This window comes from Canis aureus, chromosome 16, assembly GCF_053574225.1.
Source record: "Canis aureus isolate CA01 chromosome 16, VMU_Caureus_v.1.0, whole genome shotgun sequence".
Lineage (NCBI taxonomy): Eukaryota > Metazoa > Chordata > Mammalia > Carnivora > Canidae > Canis > Canis aureus.
Genome location: NC_135626.1, coordinates 44050560 through 44071289, shown reverse-complemented (window position 1 = coordinate 44071289; position 20730 = coordinate 44050560). Strand labels below are relative to the sequence as shown.

The 20730-nt window shown below is 41.9% G+C and overlaps 1 protein-coding gene and 1 long non-coding RNA gene across 9 annotated transcripts in view; one reads left to right on the top strand and one right to left on the bottom strand.

The window, feature by feature from the left end:
* Positions 1-20730, bottom strand: part of LOC144286758 (uncharacterized) — a 180153-nt gene that overhangs the window by 125228 nt on the left and 34195 nt on the right. The window lies entirely within an intron of this gene.
* The window catches only part of KCNJ16 (potassium inwardly rectifying channel subfamily J member 16), a 70380-nt gene that overhangs the window by 44009 nt on the left and 5641 nt on the right, over positions 1-20730 (top strand). Inside the window, exon 1 of one of the 6 annotated variants that reach the window (XM_077853640.1) lies at positions 537-774. The exons of 4 other annotated variants lie outside the window; for them this stretch is intronic. The gene's annotated coding sequence lies outside the window, so the exon portion shown is untranslated. Of the gene's footprint in view, positions 1-536; positions 775-20730 lie in introns of those variants that run through there. One more of the 6 variants, XM_077853639.1, reaches the window with a different exon arrangement.

The window sequence follows — 20730 nt, the reverse complement described above, 5'->3', positions numbered from 1 at the left end:
ATAGGTGAAAATAGGCAATAGGAAGAAACGTATTCCCTCCTTTATCCTTGACTTAGAGGAAGCAAGCAAACAAGCCAGAAAACAAAACCGGTTTCTCAGAAAGAGATGTAAGCTTTGTCCTTGGAAGCATTACTGAGGTTGTTAGTGGTCATCTAGGGGCACACATTTCTTTGGAACCCGAATGAGATCATGTTGGGCAAGAAGTGGTTTGCCTTAGGTTTAGGATTACATTGGGCGTGTGTTTACACAGAAAAATCTTTACGGCAACAAGATAGCACCTACGAAGAACACACTTGGAAGAGGCTGTATGAGTCCTGGAGGTGTTGGTTAGAGAAAATCCAGCCTTCTGGGACAGTAAGAAGGTTAGGAGCAATCTGGGTCCATTCTATGATCTGGGAAGCCAGATCTGATCGAAAGACAAAGATGTAGATGGGCAGGGAGGAAGGCTAATTTCTTCTCGATGCTTGTTTTCTGTAAGCCACCATTGGCAAGACTGTCTACTACGTGTAGGCATGGGAACCAGTTAAAGAAAGTGTTGATTCACTAGAGTGAAGCTGAGAACTCACTGGCCTTTGTGTGTTGGTGAATGTGTCCGGAAAAGGCAAAGAAGAGCGAGATTCTCCTGTGGGGTTTCTCATCTCCATGGCGGTAGGTGCTGACAGCTCCAGAGAGAGCAGGAAGGAGCAGAGACAAACGAGCCTGAGATGTGTAGTAGCAGTGCTGCAAGGAGATGAAAAGGACTCAGGGTTTTGAACTTCATGATCTGTAACTAAGGTAAGACCATTTAGTGGGTTACAGAGTGATCCAAGCCTCAACTAATTGCTTGCCTGATCTCGAGCTCCTTGTTTGGGTGTATGCCTGCTAATTGGCACCTTCATGGAGCTTCCTTTGGCTGTTTATTGCTGTACCATCTATGGCTGGGAAGAGTCTCTCTTTCTCTCGTGTAATCTCCGGGGGGGTGGGGGTGTGCACCAAACAGATTAAGAACATGAGTGCCATTCATAGATCAGTTAAGGGAAGTAACATTCAGAGAGAGAGAGAGAGAGAGAGAGAGATCAAAAGCATGATGACATAGCCAGAGGACCATTACTTATTGACCTGGGGACAATGTGGAAAAGGATGAGCCTTTAATCTCCCGTGGGAACAATCATTCGTCAAACCACCTCTTCTGTAGGTCGCTGCCACTCTTCCACCGCTCCCAGGTGCCAACAAGGTGGCACTGAGAATTTGAAACGGTGTGTGAGGACACGCTGTCTTTGATTCATCGTTCGTTGCGTCCTTACACCTAAAAATATAGATGGAAACACAGGAAGGTCTCACTAGAAAAAAGCTGCTGAAAGGCACCTCCGGTAAATAATAAGCTCCTCAAACCGTGAAGTCTGATGAGGTGTAAGAGCACTGGGCTTCCTAACTTTTAAAGGTTTGCTTCTACTCATTGTTGTCTTTCGATTTGCAATCTGGACTGTTGCTAGGGAGTAAATAGCAGCTGCTGCGTTCCACGCCTTCAGCTTCCCACTTCGCCAGTGGAAGGAGCGGAGGCAGAGCTAATGCAGCTCAACTACCTGGAAATGTCCAAGATCGCAGAGATGCATGGCCATGGCTTTAAACCTAAACATGTCTTACTGACGAAACTCCTTAAGCTTTTCTTTCTTTCTTTCTCTTTCTTTCTTTCTTTCTTTCTTTCTTTCTTTCTTTCTTTCTTTCTCTTTCTTTCTTGATTTTATTTATCTATTCATGAGAGATGCAGAGAGAGAGGCAGAGACACAGGCAGAGGGAGAAGCAGGCTCCTTGCAGAGAACCTCATGTGCAACTTGATCCCAGGACCCTGGGATCACAACCTGAGCCAAAGGAAGGTGCTCAACCACTGAGCCACCCAAGTGTCCTTTAAGCTTTTCTTTTAAAAGCCCCTTTCCCTGGCCCTTGGGTTATTTGGTATGAGCCTTGACATAATTCTGAGAAATTCAAAGGAGCTAGGGGCAATATCCGCAGGGGTTCTGAAAGCCCATAATCCTGCAGCTACAGCCCAAAGTGGCTGCTTATCAGAAGTGCGACCTTCCCAAGTTGCTTAGCTTCCCTCTGCCACCTTTTCAGACGCCTTTAATAATGTCTGTCTCTTAGATATCACTGAATCTCGTTTGATAGGGCACCTGACACACAGTGAGAGACAATGGGTACCAGCTCCATGTTAGAGAGGAGGCAAACTGATGTATACTTGATAGAGTAAGGTTAATAGCTAAGCTCAGAGAAATCTCTCAAATGGCTTAACTCCAAGGAACGTACCTCTGGTTCTCAGGCTGGAGAAAACACCTGCCAATTACAATTTTGTAATAAGGAAGGTAGGCTACTGTTGCATTGTCCAAGGTAATTCTGACCATTTACACCAGCCTTCACCTGCTTCTGCCTTGGTTTTCTGACCCGTGGTGTTGAACTTGCAGCTTTCAGACATCCACACTCCTGCCCTGGGCCTCCCCTCTCTGATGATGCCTAGTCTCTGAAGGCCAGCGATGCTGGCAGGAGGCATGGGGGGGCGGAGGGTAGAGGTCAGGGAAGATATCTTGGGCCAGCATGGCAGGTAAGGAAAGTCAACAAGAGAATGAAGGCCAGGGTTATTCGTTTGGGTATACCTAGTTTAATAAAGGCAAATTGGTCATTTCATATTTTAATCCCTTACAATCAAAACATCTGCCTCTCCCATGGTCATGGTGGCTGCTTCAAATCAGCTGAAGCAAAGTTCCTGGTTTGTCCAAGTGATAAGCTTTGCGTGAAAACTACTGACATTTATGGGACACCTACTCGTTCAATGCTATCTGATTTAACTCTCTTAATTACCCTTTTTAAAAGGGATGGGGATCAAAGAGGTAAAATAACTGCTCTGAATTTAGCTAGGTACACAGTAGAGATGAGATTCAAAGAGAAATCAGTCTGACTCCAAAAATCATATCTAAATGATTAAGGCAAAGGCGCTATTTTATTTTCATGATATAAATAATGTATCTGGAATGATAGGTCATGATAAGAACCTGGAAAGGCCCTTCTAAGACCAGACCATCAAAACCTGCATTTGGGGACGCCTGGGTGGCTCAGTGGTTGAGTGTCTGCTTTCAGCTCAGGGCGTGATCCCCGTCCCGGGATCGAGTCCCACATCAGGCTCCCTGCATGGAGCCTGCTTCTCCCTCTGCCTGTGTCTCTCCCCCTCTCTCTCTCTCTCTTTCTTTCTGTCTCTCATAAATAAATAAAATCTTTAAAAAAAAAAAAAAAGCAACAACAAAAAACAACCCTGCATTTGGTTCACCTACAAGAGATGGTCTGCCCAGCCTCACCATGGGACTCAGGGCACCCTGCATCACAAGAATGAACTGATCCAGAAGCATCTCCTGCCTTTATAAACTTCCCTCTCAATCATTATCCTGGGTTGTCGCTATTTTTTTTGCTGAGAAAAATCCACAATCCAGGCTGAGGTTTTTTTGTTTGTTGGTTTGTTTTTAGTTTAGGGTGTACAGAGAAATACAAAATGAAAATAAAGACAGATCAGCTAAAATTTAAAAAGTTAGTGCAATGAACAAGAAACATGGGTCAGTATGATCTTACCTATTGCCATAACGGTATGGCTCATAAGAATTAAAAAAAAAATTGGAAGACTCAAGTGTTTTTTACTTTAATGAGAAAATGAGGTCTGACGCTTTATTTTTAATCCTTTTGGGCAGTCTCTCGCCACTCTTCATCTCATACAATTGGAGTAGATGCTATTTACTAGTTAATGAATAAAACATAGTATAAAAATCCTTAAATCTGGGGCGCCTGAGTGGCTCAGTCAGTGAACCATCTGTCTTCAGCTCAGGTCATGATCTCAGAGTCCTGGGATTGAGGGCCACGTCGGGCTCTCTGCTCAGTGGAGAGCCTGCTTCTGCTTCTCTCTCTCCCTCTCTCTCTCTCTCAAAATAAAAATAAAATCTTAAAAAAAAAAAAAAAAAGCTTAAATCTTTGTGAACAAAAGAGACCTTCAGAGTTATGTAGTTGAAACCTCCTAACAAATTCAGGAAATGTCTATATATTCTTCAAGCTGATCATCCAAATTCTGAATAGAGACTCCTAATCTTCACTCAATTATTAGAGATACTAACAATAAAAATAGTCTTCTGGGTGTAGATATTAATTCAGCTTCCGTGTACATCCCACACCTAGACCCCACCCTCCGTGGCATCACACACAGCAAACACTTTTCTCTCCAGATGGATAGAGATGTCCCATCCTGGCATTCAAGCCTATGAAATACTTGGAGCAGAGTCAAGTAATGATCTCAGCACAAGTAGTTGACAGTACACGGGATATAGTGGTTACTCATCCAACACGTTGGTTTTGAACACATACGTATATATTTTCCTTGATGTTTTCTTCTTCTTTACTTCTTCCTATGCTCCACTTCTCTACCATGGTAGCCAGTTCTCTTAAAGAGCAAGATACCCAGAGTGGAACATTACGCTTCAGATATGAATTGTCTCCAACTGAACAAACGTCTATGACTTTCACTAGAAATTCTGTGTGGATGAAAAATGATTTTTGTTGAATCTTTGCCTTGGTTTTCTGGGAAAGATATGGTTTTATGCTCATTTAAGCTTTCCTAGTGCTCATCTCTGCTGGCCTTAATCATTTGCCTAAATTTCCCTGCTGTGAATTACTCAGATTCCTAGAGCTAATGGTGCTGACGTTACATGCGGGCCCCGCTGTTCCCGGTTTGGAGATGGATCAATCCATAGAGCACCTAAGTGGTTCTAAAACACACCTATGGGATTTAGCCAGTGCCTCTTGCAGTTAGCTCCGCTCTGAACCCATGCCCAGTTGTAATTTTCTCTTTTCCCCCCTGAGATCAGGTGCAGAGACCCACTTTCATCCTGATTCTAACAGCTTCTCTTCTCATTAAGGTTTAAAACTTGAGTTGTGGAATGGGATGGATCTCCTGTAGTCTTCCCACCCCCACCCCCCTCGCAAGTATTTACTCTCTGTGTGACCTGGATAGATCTACCAGACTAGTTCAGCTTTAATTCTGCATCTTTAGGGGATGATGCTGATAACTGATTGTCAGAATTTGGAGGAAAATTAAACAGATACATGGACATATAGTGCCTGGCACTTAAGACGTGTTTCTTTCTAAGCTGAGGATTATATCCAAACCGTATCCTTTCTCAGTCTGGAGCCCAGATCCTAAAGCCCACTCAGCTGCACGCCTAGAGCCCTCACTTGGGCTATACCTCTTCAATGTGGAATGCTTGCCTGCCTGGGTCTCACTTTGCTGCTTGTTCTCACCTCTCTTCAATTCCCCACTTCTGTGTTTTCTCTTCCTTATTGTCCCTTGGCCTCTCACTGGGTGGCTGTTAAGCTGATTAACTGTAGTTCTTTTCTCTCTTTACTGTCCTCCAGCAGCTCAGCTGAAGTTATGTGCTTCTGCAAGTGTGTAGCTGGGCCTTCCTCCAAGCACAGCCAATGCCCCATTCCAGTGGCAATCCTAAACCTTAGCTTTGATGTTAAGAGTCTGGCCATTGTATTACATATCTCCACATCTATCCGATTTGATACTTAGAAAGGTACGGCTATCTTCTCCCTGAGTAAGTGTTGACAGCCACTTGGGGTGTCCCTTTCAGCCTCCCAGGCCCACATACTGAGAGCAAGAAGTTATGACCACTGCACCTTACCACCAGCTGCTTGGTCAGTCTTGGCTAACACTCTCAAGACTGGAAGACTCAGGGGCACCTGGGTGGCTCAGTGGTTGAGCATCTGCCTTTGGCTCAGGTTGTGATTCCGGGGGTCCTGGGATCGAGTCCCGCAATGGGCTCCCTGCAGGGAGCCTGCTTCTCCCTCTGCCTGTGTCTCTGCCTCTTTCTCTCTGTCTCTCATGAATGAATAAATAAAATCTTAAAAAAAAAAAAAAAAGACTGGAAGACTCAGAGCATGCTGTCATTCATCTATAATGTTACAGGATACCTCTTCATGGTGGAAGGTACTACTTCTACCTACAAACTCTGGACCGTAATGGGCAAGCTATTCTTTCCCCTTGTGGAGTTTCTTTTGCCATGAAGATGGAAATGTGTTTCTTCCCATCCCAACCTTAAATGGTTTTGCATTCTTTTATGAGGTGGTCAGTCAGGTGTGGTCAAAACAAAAGCAGACAGCATCGAGGCTCAGGAAAACACAGTTTATTATCCTCATGGGCCCTCAAAACAAGAGGGACAGGACCCAGCACAGGAGCACAAGGGAAAGACACCAGGGTGGTCAGAAGGCAGAGGACAGCAGTGAGGCGAGGGACTAGAAAGCCATGACCTTTCTAGGGATTTGTGTGGAAGACTCAAGGCAGGGCAGGACCCATTGCTTAGGATTGGTTAGTTTAAATAATTTTGATGGGCTTTGGGCCATGGGAGTGGTCCTTAGCTGCTTGATACCTGGCCCCAGGATGACTAAGGCAGAAGAATATTGCCTCCTTGAGTGTACGGGCCAGATGGAGGAGATACGGTGCTTTTATATCAGAAGCATGTTCCAGGCTGAGTCCTTTGTTATCTCCAAGAATTCCCTAGCCCTAGGAGGGGCAGTGTCTCCCCAGTCAGAATGTTGTGCTGTGTTGTTTTGTTCTTTTTGTCCTTAGGATGTCAAAATATCAAAATACACAGATAATTTAAAAATATTTACAATGCATAGATAGATATTCTTTCATCTCTGATTTGATCTGATGAATAGACTCTCCTCAGCCATTGGTTATGGCACGAGTTTCTCTTCATTATATTGTTATTGGGCTGCCACTGACAGAAAGCCTTTCCTGTTGTGGGCTCCTCTTCCCTACACCCACCTGCCCATATCTAATAATCACCATTGTTATATGAGAAGGAAGATTATTCGATCACAGTTTGAGAGTGTCCTGAAGAGAGACATGTCTGTCTTCCCCAGTGGAAATGGCCTTTGCCTACTTAGAGGGATTCATAAACAATCTAGAGCATGTGTGGAGAGGAGGTAGGGGTGTTGATTTTCTAACTCACAGATCGGGAACCAGACTGACACACACACCCTCCTCTGCAGCTCTGAGTCTTTATGATTAGGATTGATTCCCTTATGAGAGTCAAGCTACCGGCTGCACAAGGAATTCATACCAAAATAAGTCTGTGTTCTTTGGATCCAAGCAGTAGGAAGCGTTATCCTTGCTGCTTTCCTCAGGATGCTCTGTGACATCATCCACACTGGATTGTTTTTCCCTTTGTGTTCAAACACTGGCTTCTTTCCAAAGGGTGTCCAAAGCCAACAAGTCTTCCCTCAAGCCCACCCACTGGTGGTATAATCTCACAATTGGAAACATTCCTCTCTATGAAAAGGCAGTGCCCAATAGGCTCTCATTGACAGCATTCCCCAGTCCTCCCCTCGCCACCTTGGATCTGAATTTCCCTTGGCTTCTTTCCTTGCTGACACTTCTTAATGGTTTGATTAAGTGGGATTGCCCTGGTTGATAATCATTTATGCTTGTGTATACTGGCGGTCACATCAGGGCTGATCTTATCTGTAGGGTGGGTAGATATATCTCAGGAAAGCTTGAAAACAACCACAGATGCTGAAATACTTCCCTGCAACTCTGGTGTTTGGACTCATAGAGATAGTACACATTCTCCCTAATTCTAGAAGATCTGGTTCGAGTCTTATATACAAAAAACATGCACATCCAAGAGCATGGCACTAACCTTTATGATGTACCACTTATAATCTAGTTATGAGATGTGGGCTGAAACCTACTTCTTTAATGGAAGACTTCATTTCTCTAAGCCTTAACTTGTTATTTTGCAAAACATAAAGATATAATAGCACTCGCTTTTCAGAACTACTGTTAGGATCAAGGGAGTGTGACACAGCATTAAGACTCTGAAAGAAAAGATCCAGCTGGACTGAGGGAAGGATATCATTAAAGGTAGAAGTGAAGAGCACATAGAGAAACCTTGATGAGCATTGCAAATTGCCTATTGGCTGGAACTTCAAGGTTGTACCACCCTGAGCTCCTTGGTGGTACCTTTTGACTTCTTGGCCATTACTATTTAGATAGCTGAGATTTTTATTAGTGTTGTTCTCTTGAACTCCCCAAGGAGTAAAATTTCCTTGTGGAAAGAGACTAGGGAAATATGCCTACAGATGGGCAAGGTCACAAATCCCAATGTCTTGTTTCCATACAAAGAATGTTCTTTGAGTCAAATGACCAGGATAGAAGACATGAATGGCACTACTGGGAGGGGAAGTAGAGATCAGTTTTGCTTGATATTGTGTTACCAAGACAAGCCTGGTACTAAGAACCAAGTGGAAGTTCTGCGCTGGTGGTGCTGGGGAGGAAGGGGTGAGGTCTTTGGTTTTCACGAGATTTTAGTGCCATTTAGACAAATGTGAATGACTAACAGGACAAATATTCCCTCAGCCTATTATGTTTCCTTTCTTAAATGTTTGTGGATATGGAAGTTGGCATGGGCATGTTCAAAAGTTGTTGAAAATCTGTCTTTGAGGACTTGTTTGTAATTTTTTTTTCAACAAGGGCATCCAATCTCTCTCTCTCTACTGGAAAGTTACATGAAATTTGGAAGTTCAAATGCCAATGATGTTTACATTTCTCGGTTAAAAAGCCAATATTTCTTCCTCTGCTCCTAAACTCTATGAATGGAAAAAGCTATTTTAGTTCATAGCATATTCTTTCCATTAAGATTTTAAACTTCTGCAGTACTGCCAAAGCTCATCTGTTGAATGAGTTTTTCATAAATGTTATCTACCAGACATGGGTGCAAAGTGGCATTTTTATGAAGTTGAAGCAAAAGATAATTATATTACCAGAGAAAGCATTCGTTTCCATCCCCTCCTCCAATCAGTCTCAAATAAAGGGAGGCCATGTTGGCTACAGTTACAATTGTATGAATAATTTTTAATAAAATCAGTAGCTAAAAATTGTTGAATTTTCAAAATACATTCAAAACCTTCTTACATATAGCTATGCTGTGTACATTCTTGGCTCAGAATGAAGTTTGATTTGAATGTGGGAAATCTATTTGTCCAAGCCAAGCACCACTTAAATTTCCATAGGCAGATTATCTGCTGGATGAATTAGCCCAAGAAATTAAAAATAAAAATTCCTAAACTGCCTTTTGCTCAACTGCCCAGAATGTTCCCCTTGATTACATCCTGCCTGTCTGATAGCTTGAATTCAGGGAACAGAAAAAAATCATTTTAATAGCCTGCAAAGTACAGAAATGGGGCATTCTTTCCAAAGCATATGATTTATTCCAAGCCAAATGCAAATCTATTTCTCATTGCTTTTCTCTTGTGACTTATCTTTAGCAACATCTTCCTTCATTAGCCTAGAAAATCAAGAATTAACTGCAAAAGTGTAATGCTGGGGAAACACCTTCGCACCTTAGATGCTGGAAGGGTCTCAAACCCAACCATCTTTCTTTTAGATCTCCAGCATCATGCCACCTTGTTATTATTTTACCATAAATGTCTCTATTTTCAGCAGATTGACAGGATGTCTGTGGTACACTTGGCAAGATGGAGGCTCCTCCAGGGCAGTAACAGTCCTCATAATCCTCAGTAATAGTCTTCACAATATCTCAGATATAGTTGAATGTTAATCGAATTGAAGAATACTCAAAGGTTATTTCCACAATTTTTTCTAGCTCACTACAGGCATTGGTATAGTTTAGCTAAATGATACAGTCTCTTACAATGAAGGTTTAAATTTCTTACCATGAGGTTTAAGGAAAAAGTGTCTCCATGTGCCCCCTGCCCCCCAAACTCCCTAGTGTCCATCATGCTAAAGATACTGGGAAGAGTATCACTTTTCTTTCTAAGAGAAGGATTACTAATTTGGGTCACCTCTGTTTGTATAGGCATTCACAGATAATAGAATCAAACCTTTCAACTCAGGGTAGGATGATTCATTCTGCTTTTATAACACTGTAGTAGAGACAGAACTATAACTGGTGAGAAAGTATAAAAATGAAATGCATGGAAATTCGAGAGTCTATCAAATGCTCTAACTTCCATCAGCTACTTAAATCTTCTATTATCTGTAATAAGTGGCAATGCTTTTTTGTCAAGTGCCCTTGAAAAGGCACAGGCTAATAGAAAGCTAATCTCGTATGATAGGCAACCCGCAGCTTAAGGTACTGCCTCCATAGGCTACCTATCTAGATCTTCCCAGAGAGATCTTTTGTCTTGCATTTTAGAGGCCTTTTCTCAGTTTATCTGTATCCACAAGGGACAATGGAAATTGAGATAACGGACAATAACAGTTGCTTTATTCACCCCCCCACCCCCAATGAAGATGTCCTGAGTTTTCCTTCTGACAGTTTAAGGTAGAAATGCAATCATTTAAAGGTTAAAGAAGTTGTAGACACTATTCAGGGAGTTCCTGGTCTCCTAGCAAATCACATGTGTGAGTTCAGTGATTCCCAGAAGATTGAATAGGCTAATCAATAGATTCTCTGTCAACTGCCAAAGAGGACAATTTGCAGGCAGTTTGCACAAAATGGGAAAATGCCAACAGAGAGATGGGACTGGGTTTTCTTTTGGGATACCATGAATACCCAACTTGGAGGAGGTCAGAAGCCATGGCACGTATGTTTTCCATAGATGATATTTGTTTTGGAATGAACAGCCAGGTTCAACCAACGCAACTCCCAAGCCAAACTATATGGGAGCTATTAACAGTCATAGGTAAATCTGGCATTTAGATAGCAAGGTGGGTGACTAGTACATGATGACTCCTATTCTTAATGATTCATGTGGCTTTTCTGTGCAACTGTCATATCTCCCTGAAGGTTATGTCAAGACAATTAGATGCTTAGAAGGTAAATTTCAAATAAGTCTGGGAAATTGCCAATCTAATAGTTTCTGGAAAAAAAAAAAAAAGGCAGCCTCTGTCTCCTCATTTAGATCTACCCTTGAATGAACTGTAGTTACGGCTATAAGCATTGCAATTAAATACATATCAAGTACCAGCCCCGTGAAAGGAGATTTGGGAATATAGCTTCATTGAATTGTCATGGCAATTGTGTGATTTGCATTTTTCAGATGGGCAAATCATGCCTCAAAGAGCTTGTGTAACTTATGCACAAATGTGTAGTCTCACTAACAATGAAGCAGACATCTGAACTCAATCTCATGTCTGTCAAAACTGTCTCAATTCTTGAAACTCTAAGATAGTAGATCTCTATCTCAAGGACATAGAAGAATCAACTAGGGTTGGGGCAGGGAGAAGGAGGTCAGAATGATTGAGGTGAAGCCCAAGGATCTGCAGGTGTAACGTGCTCCCTTAGGATTTCGCAAGCAGGTTGGTGGTAGACTAAACGTTAAGAAACGCTGCTATGCTGTGCTGCTTGGCGAGGTATCTTAATAAGCTTTTGGAGTTCATGAAAATGAATCATTAAGAACTGGCTATGGCCACCTATTTAGGCAAATCTACATCATAAACATCTGACTGCCCTTCTCAAATTCACTCATTTCAAAGGACCATTTCCTTGGGTCTTAAAATCTAACAATATAGGCCTCAAAGTAGTAAAGTTGCAAAATAGCACAACTTTTAACATTTTCTTTCCAAAGTTATTGAAAATATTAAGATAAAAGAAAGATGCCTAAAACAGACTTTGGTATACCCAGCCAAGAAATGAAGGTATTAACAGTTTAATATGTTTTGGAATGGGGAAGGGAGAAAAGGGGGCACTGAAAGGGAGGATTGCATTTGATGCCTGTTTAATTTTAACTCTGCTTTAGGTATCCCTGATTTGTTACCAACTGCTTTCATGATTTCTGCAATTGGTCTCCAGTGGCCAAATCTGACCTTACTCCTTCTCCACCCCACTCCCTCCCCTCCCCCGCCCCTCTTGTTTCAAATGAGATCTGGTTTTACTTAGATGAATTAAATGTCACTATATTTGTTTCTGTGAATTGTTCCAGCAAAAATTACAGCATCAATGTCTGACTTTAAACGTCTGTAGGACTGTCTGCCTCTCTGGGCTATTTATAGTTGCCTTTTAAAGGCCCTAATAAATGCTTTTAGATTGCTATTGGTTTGTTTCCCTTTGTGGAGCCTCAGAATTGGTACACTTCAAAGTACCAACTGAAAATACCTGTTTTTCTTTCTTTGCTAAAGTCATGCATGTTCACTATAAAACATAAATAAGCAGCTAAAAGAAAAAGGAAGAGAAAAAAAATCATACCAAACCGAGAGGGTTACAATTAACATTTTGTTGTATAGCATTCTGTCTGTTATAAAAAAAAAATTATATTGTACAAGCTGTTTTACAGCCCTTTTTTTTAAGCCCTGTTTTATTTTTTTCTACCAGATGATACGTTTTGTATTGTTTCTCATTCTACTCCATCACTTTTAACGGCTACATTAAAAATAACGAGTAATGTTATGATTGTACCATTACCTATGAAACAATCCCACATTTATTAGATGGCTAGGCCTTGGCCAAAATCTGCTACTACAAATAGTTGTACAAATTAGCCATGTTGCTCTGCTCATCCATGATCATTTCTTTAGGATAACTTGCCATCAGTGGAGTTGCTGGCTCAGAGGCTGTACCAAACTCGAAGACTGTTGTCACATCATGCCAACTTAACTCCAGAAACAGGCCAAATTAAGTAGTATGATATGTATTATATTTGAACATATCTTTAAAATGACAATATAATAACATGCATCAGTGTTGGGAAAACACATTCTAATCATTCAAACTTTGCTTTAATAAACTTTACTAAATACTTCCTTAGTGCCAAGCTCTTTTTCTTTTTCCCCAACTCCAAATTTCCAAAGTTTTGCAACATAGGTGCGGGCATTATCATACTGTGATCTGCAGTTCTAGGGAAGCTGCTAACCTAAAGTACAGTATGATTTTTTTTTTAAACTATGTTGAACTGACAGCCAGGACACAGGAGAGGCAAGATAAATGGAAGGAATTGAGAGCTGATGTTTGCAGAACTGTCAGCATTGATGTTTTAATACTTCTAGGAATGCCGATTCTTTTACTAGGACTAAAGTCTCCTGAAGGATTTATTAGTTCGTTCCTCCATTGTATACTTAGTGAATACCTGCATGCCACATGTTACACTAGCTGCTGGGGATACAGTGGCCAAAAAGGCAAGGGGATCTTTTGTCATGAGACTTACAGTCTATTCCATAGGGCAACCCAGCCAACAAACAACTAATCAATCAGTCCGTGGAAAGCGTTTTGAAATGAAAATCATGTTTATGATACAGAAAATAATAATGTACGGGAAGATTTTAGTTTACATCTTCATCAGAGAGAGGTCTCTGAGAAGGTGACATCAGAGATGATAAGAAGTCACACAGGCAGAAAAGGAAGTACAAAGGTCCTGAGGCAGGACTATCCCCTGTGTTCAAGTGGAATTTAGCAGACGTTTTCTGAGTTAGATAATAAATAGTCTGGCTTTGTGAGTCAAGTTGTTTCTGTTGCAACTACTCAAGTCTGCAGTGGTGGCGTGACTGTAAGTTTGCTGGAGGCAATTTTTTACAAGTAATAGTCTGAATGTTGTGTTCCAACAAAACTTTACAAAAGTGACCAGTGAGCCAGATCTGGCTCTTAGACTATAATTTTTGGACCTGTATGTTAGTGCAAGAGGGAGATACAGTGATGCTAGAGAGTGAACAGTGGGAAGGAGAATGATAGGAGGTAATTTCTAGAGGTAGACAGAGGTCAGAGGTATCTGCTCTGTACACAATGCAGATGATGCAAATTCCTCTAATTGCAATGGGAAGATGCTGGAGGGTTTTATGCAGAGGAGTGACACATTTTGATTTTATTTTTAAAAGAGTAGGTTGAAGTTACAACAAGGGCAGAAAGAGGGATGCTTGGGTGACTTAGTGTTTGAGCGTCTGCCTTTGGCTCAGGTCATGATCCCAGGGTCCTTGGATCGAGTCCTACATTGGGCTCCCCATAGGGAGCCTGCTTCTCCCTCTGTCTATGTCTCTGCTTCTTTCTCTCTCTCTGTCTCTCATGAATAAATAAATATAATCTTAAAAAAGAAAAAGAAAGAAAAAGAAAAAGAAAAAAAACAAGAGCAGAAAAAGAAGCTCTCTTACTGGTCCATTGAAGACATGGTGGCTTTGACTATCAGGAGACATGATTAGCTTTAAGATCTACTTTGAAGGTGAGCCCACAGAACTTGCTGCTGGTTTATGTGATGGGAGTAAGGGAGAGTGATTAGTCCGTAGTCTTGCATCTGGGAGACAGTTTAAAAATGTTAATGAAACTGAATTTTAATTGATTTTTCTCTGTTTCAAGCAATCAAAACTATCCCTGGGTAACATAAGCAGAAGAAAATATTATTGGAAAGATAACAGGTAGCTTATAGCATCGGAGGGAGTTTGACAAGAAAAAACCTGATATGAGTAGAAGCAAGAGGCAGGACAAAATGAAAATCTTATCTTGAGGACCGTCACCCTAGGAGCTGTGACTCGTTCCCTTCCCTGGAGACACTTAGATGCACCGCCACACCAGTGGCCTCTTGATGCTGTGTAGTTGCCTGGAATAATAGGCTTCAGCATCCTCGCATCACTGGCTCAAGAGTCCAAGTCTTGTTTGTGAAGTTCTGATTGGTCGCCCCAAGGTCATGTGACTCTCTTTCAGGTGCAGGTGAAGAAACATTCCTGTGATAAGGGGCAGGAACCACTTCCACAGGCGTCATCCTAATCCTAGCCACCATCCTCTCTTACCTGATCATCGAAATGACTTCTTGGTTTACTCCCCACGTCGGCTTTTTAATTTTTCCAACCAGTGTTCCACTGGAGGGCCAGAGAAGTCTTTTTAAAAATGGAAACTTCATTATGCTGTGATCTTAGTTAAGGTACTTCAATTGCTTTTATTGCTCTTAGGGAAAAGACCCAAATCTTAAATTCTATCTACTAGGTCACTTATGCTCTCTCTCTCTCTCTCTCTCTCTCTCTCTCTTCCAGCCTCAACTACCACCCCCCTGCCTTCAGTTCTTTGGAATGCATGCCCTAGGCATCCTTGAGTCATGGAGTCTTTGCAAATGCTGTTCCTCTGCCCGGGAAACACTTCTTCTCTTTCTTCTTGTTTGATTAACCTGTATTCATTTTTCAGACTGTAGCTCAGACACCTGTCTCTCCCAGGATAAATAAAGACCCAGTATGAATAAGCTATTACAAAAGGAGTGGAGACCTATGTATTCAAGTTAAGGGTTAAACAGAGACTGTAAATACAGACAGCTTCCAAGATGCTAGCCATCGTGCTCTTTTGTATTATGCCATTAGTTCCTTCGAAAATGTTTTGAGAGAGTCAGCCATTGTCCCTATGTTTTAAATAAATGAAAAGAAGCTGAAAGATATTTATTTGTAAGATGCAGCAGATCCATGTGTAGAATCCAAGTCTTTGATCCCCATACTTTTGTCCTTTAACAACGCTAATGTAACACCATAATATGGAGCTTGGATGGGACCCATGGTCGCAAGAGAAGGGTTATTTACATTCCAGTCAAAGCTATCGCTCTAGATGAGTGACAAGAAATGAGAAGGCTGTTATGTAGACCAGGTAAAACCGGGTTTTTACCTGATCAGAAAAGCCTGATTTCAGTGATTAAATGCAGATGAGTTCCCGTAATGAGAGGCTTTGGTGAGAACTGGGCCCTTAACATTAGCTTAGAACAAAAGGTGCAGCAGCCAGACTACACCTGTACATAGCAAGAACCTTAACAACAAGATAGAGACTGTGTCTCAAACAAACAAAATAGGGCAGAGAACAAGGCCTGAGTTGAGAACATTTTTACCAAAGGCCACAGACAGGAGCAGTGAAGAGCATGCTCTCACTTGGATGTCAAGTCCTTCACCAAACGCTCTCCAATCACCCTGGTCAAAATGCGCCCTCCCTCCTTGCTCTCCTTGCTCTGGCCATTCTCCAACTTACTGCTTCTTTTTGCCAGCCCTCAAATGCACATTCCACGGAGGTGGGACTCTTACTATTTCCTAAAAGTGGGTGAGTCTGGCAGAGAAGAGGAGCTCAATTTTTTGAAAAATGAAAAAAGACAAAACAATGAAAACAGTCAGCAACAAACTCTCATTGGAGAGGTTTAGAGATCACTGGGGAACCTTCCACATCAAAAGGAAATTGAACTGTCATCTTTTTTTTTTTTTTTTTAAGATTTTATTTATGTATTCACAAGAGACCCAGAGAGAGAGGCAGAGACACAGGCAGAGGGAGAAGCAGGCTCCCTGCAGGGAAGCCCAATGGAGGACTCGATCCTAGGACCCTGGGATCACAACCTGAGCCAAAGGCAGATGCTCAACCACTGAGGCACCCAGGCGTCCCTGAACTGTGGTCTTTAAAAGGACATAAGATCTCATGATAGCCAGCTTCTGGGACCAACCCAGATAGAGTGCAAAGTAAATTCTGAACAACTCAGGCTGGCGTCCAACCAAGACAGGGATGGGCTGATTATTACGATAAGAACAAGAGAAGCCTTCAGAACCCTCTTTGTAAAACGTGCCCATTCCACTTAAGACAAAGAATAAGTATGATAACCACCCTGTGAATTTCTTTAACCCATTAACTTTGCCAAACTTGTCGGGCTTGTTTCCTTTAGCTTGGATGCTCAGAGGAAATACCAATACAATTTTTTTTTTTAAGAAATACATTTTTAAAACTGAGTTGAAAGCATGTATGTGCATGTATATAGGAGTGGGAGTGTGTGTGTGTGTTGGGGGAGTAGGGGTGTGCAAGCGTGTGTGTCAAGGAGAAGGAATAGGGTATTTCCCATTAGGTGACACTTGTGAAAAGGAACCCAAAATGATCTGGTCCCTGGAGCTTTGGGAAGCTAGTGGAAAGACAGAGGATTGGCCCAGGTGGCTTAGTGGTAGAAATCAGTGGTGCCATCCCCGAACTTGAATAGAAATATCTACTGGGAGCCACATTGTTGACACTTCTGGCATGCAAGTGGAAAGCTCTTTGGCAGGGTTCAAGCAGGTGCTCTGATATTTTACAGAGGGGGAAACTGAGCCCTCATAGGATTCAGATTCATGCAACAATTATCGAATAATTATGACAAGCTTGGCACAGTGAAAGACGCTTCCCATTCCTTATCTCACTCAGACGCACAGTTACCCAGTAGCACAGGTGTTCTTATCCCTGTATCATGCATGAGGACGCTGAGGTTCAGAGAAAAGTTGTGTTCCTAAGCCACTCAGGACTTTGGAGACAGACCTGGAACTGGAGTCGGCCTCCCAATTCATGATTTCTCTGCAACACCAAAACAAAAAACAAAACAAAACAAAACACCATTTTATTTCAGACTGTTTATTAAGGTAATTTGTTTTTAAGGCAGGCTAATTTGGAATTATAATTCTTATTATTCTGGTATGATCTTGATATCCAGAAAGTGGGGAAACATAATCCCAGAACACAGCATCATTTGGGATGCTGCAGGACTTATGATTAGGATACAGATATTACTTAAGAAAAAAATGGGCTAGAAAGAGGCTCTCCAGATAAAGTTACTAAGCAATGTTGTAATCCCAGATCTCTGCTTCTCCCAGCTCTGGATTCCATTCAGTTGTTTGCACATAGCCTAGTAGAAAACCTTTTTTCCTACCACAAACTGGCACAAAACTATTTTTTTTAATTAGGGAGAGAGAAAGAGGAGGGGCAGGGGGGAGAAAGAGAGAGAGAAAAAAAATCTTAAGCAGAGTCCACACCCACCTTGGAGCCCAAAGTGGGGCTCAATCTCACAACCCTGAGGTCATAACCTGAGCCGAAATCAAGAGTCAGACACTTAACCCACTAAGCCACCCAGGCGCCCAGCACAAAACGTTTCTTAAATTGATTCAGGAGAAATTGTAGAGTTCTATCAGGAAAGAAGTAAAGTCCTTTGTCACCAAGAAGTTGGACCAGGGTTGGAGGCTAGGGTCGGGCAGGAAAAGAGAATGGAGAGGTCAAGGGCTGCAACTCCACTGGAGACCTGCTCTGGGGATGATAGCAGCTGAGAAGAAACACAAGAACGCCATAGAATGTCGACAAAGGAGAAACTGTTTGCAATTTGAGAGACAAGGACACTTTGGAGAAGTCTGGGCAGTATCTAGTGGTTTCTGAGTGAACCAGGTGTTCAGTGGTTGAATGAAGAGCTCCACCTAACTGTGCCTGAATGTCTAATGAGGATTCCAGACGAGACACAGCTCAGCCATAATTCCAAGGCAACAAGTTGTGGGACAGAGTTCAAGCAAAATAACCTAACTTGTTTGGGTTCTGTTCTGTCCCATTAACACCCCTCTTTCTTTCGTCCGTAGCAACCAGGGCCCACCCACGAGTGCCATCTGACTGCACCTTCCCTCACAGCCTGCCTGCCCCCGCCCCCCACTCTGGCCCCTCCACACACCATTGAGCAGCAGCCAAGCCAGTGCTCAAAGACAATGACCTACACGCAGAATCTAGGCCATCCTTTCTACTCTCTGCCTTGTCAGCTCTCATGTGTCCACTAAAATTTATCTCATCTAACAGTCACTAGGAAAGTAACTTGATTTTCAGTGACTTCCTGTAAGTCATGTACATGCTAAAGAAGGTACTTGTTAATATCATAGGCCACAGGCATTAATCCTTGAATTTTGCCAAAAATATTTAGAGCATTATTTGTGGTGTGTCCCAAATTATACAAAGACAATTTGTATTACTCTTAATGTATTTATATTAAGCAGATGCTGGAGACAGGATCGAATTTTACCTTTAAAGTGACATGAGATTATGAAGTTGTAACCATTCTGTTGTCCCTTCAACACACTAATGAAATGTATAAGTTCGAAGAACTGTTTTTTTTTTTTTTTTTAAAGAACTAAATGTCTATAAGAGTAAATAGCCGAGTTTGAGAGGATAAAGCAAAATGACAGAGGGATTGCTTCAGGATGGGAGAGTCTGGGCACCCCGGGTGGCTCAGCAGTTTAGCGCCTGCCTTGGGCCTAGGGCATGATCCTGGAGACCCGGGATCAAGTCCCACATTGGGCTCCCTATGTGGAGCCTGCTTCTCTCTCTGCCTGTGTCTCTGCCTCTCTCTCTCTCTCTCTCTCTGTCTCTCATGAATAAATAAAGTCTTAAAAAAAAAAAAAGATGAGGGAGTCTGACTGAGGTACTTCTATGTACTGAGAAATGGGGACAGGTATGCGGGATGCTCACTGGTTTTGCTGAGCATATTTCGTGTCCTATGTGCAGCCCATGTGCATAGCCCATTCGAAATACTCTAAATCAGTAAAGGTTTCTCCTTGAATTCATGCAAAGATCTAGAACCCTGAGTACTAAAAGCAGGAAAGCAGGTCTCACTAGTGAAAGTGGATTAGACAGCTTTTTTTTTTTCCCTTAAATGTCTAAACTTAATACAACAAGTAAGGTCTGAGAACAGTCACTGTCAGGGTCCAGTTTGCTGATCCCTTTAACTTGCTCTCTTTGGGCCATATCTGTGGGGTGGGGGGAGTACATTGTAGTGACTTTGATGGCATCCTAGGAAACGACCCACCATCCTGACCCTGCCTTGCCTCTCACTCTTGCCACATCTATATCGGAACTCCATGTCATGACAAAGAAATTGCAGTCTTTTTCTGTCTTTGTCATTAATTAACCACCTGGCAAAACAGTTTGAAACTGGTACAGAAGAGGGACTGCAGATTCAACATTTCCTTGGGCACATGATATTCTACAATCTTGTCAGTGCAGTGCTCAAATTCCCATTTTTAATAAAAGAGGGAATTTTACTGCTAACGAAATAGCCACCATCAGTTTCTGGAGAGCAAGGAGAGCAACATGCACAAAAAAAATATATAGAAGTAGAAACATTGCAAATGTTTTCTCATAAGGGAATGGACGATAACAAGGTGATCATGAAGCACGGAGGCACTTTGAAAACCCAGTTTTAATCCTAAGAAACACCAATGTTACACACAGAATGTCCAGTCAGCCAGCAAGGCTCATCCTCCATTATTTAATGGCAAAAAAGGGGAAAAGTGCTCAGATTAACACAACGCATGTAACAAGAGGTTAATAAAAATTTTGTCTAGTCATTTTGGCAAAAGAGCATCCATCACATGATTTGCTCATTGAGTAATAATCTGAGATGTGGTTAACACTCAATATGACTAGTTTGGTTACAATCTGGCATTTAGCTTAAAAAATATCATCTTTTAGAAAATTTATCATTTACATGGTTGGAGAACGAAAGAATGGATAAAGTGTATGCACCTGAACAGAATCTGAAGGCTTATTGATGAATTGAAATTGAATGACAGGCATAAATAGAAATGGATAATCAATTCAACATGATGGCCTGTGGTGGGGACACAGGGCCTGGTGGGGTTCGGGCAGGATTCTCACAGCCGTGACTTATATCCCTGAAACTATAACACTATTCAGAAATGAACTTTCCACATTCTCAAATGTGCTCACTTACAGCTTGCATTAGTTGAAAATTCATTCTCCAATTAGCCTACTGGGGAAGGTGTTGTTTTTGTTTTTTTGTTTTTTTTTAAATGGCTTGTTTACAAAAAAGCCTTAAAAAAATAAAATAAAATGGCTTGTTTATAACAGTTGTTGGCACTGCTGGAATTCACACCACGTGCCATTTCGAATAAAAACCTTTCTTTTTTCTTTTGGCAGCAGAAAAGAGCAGAGTCACACAGTAGCTCTTGATTTATGAACCATGCTTTCTTATCCTCAGGCT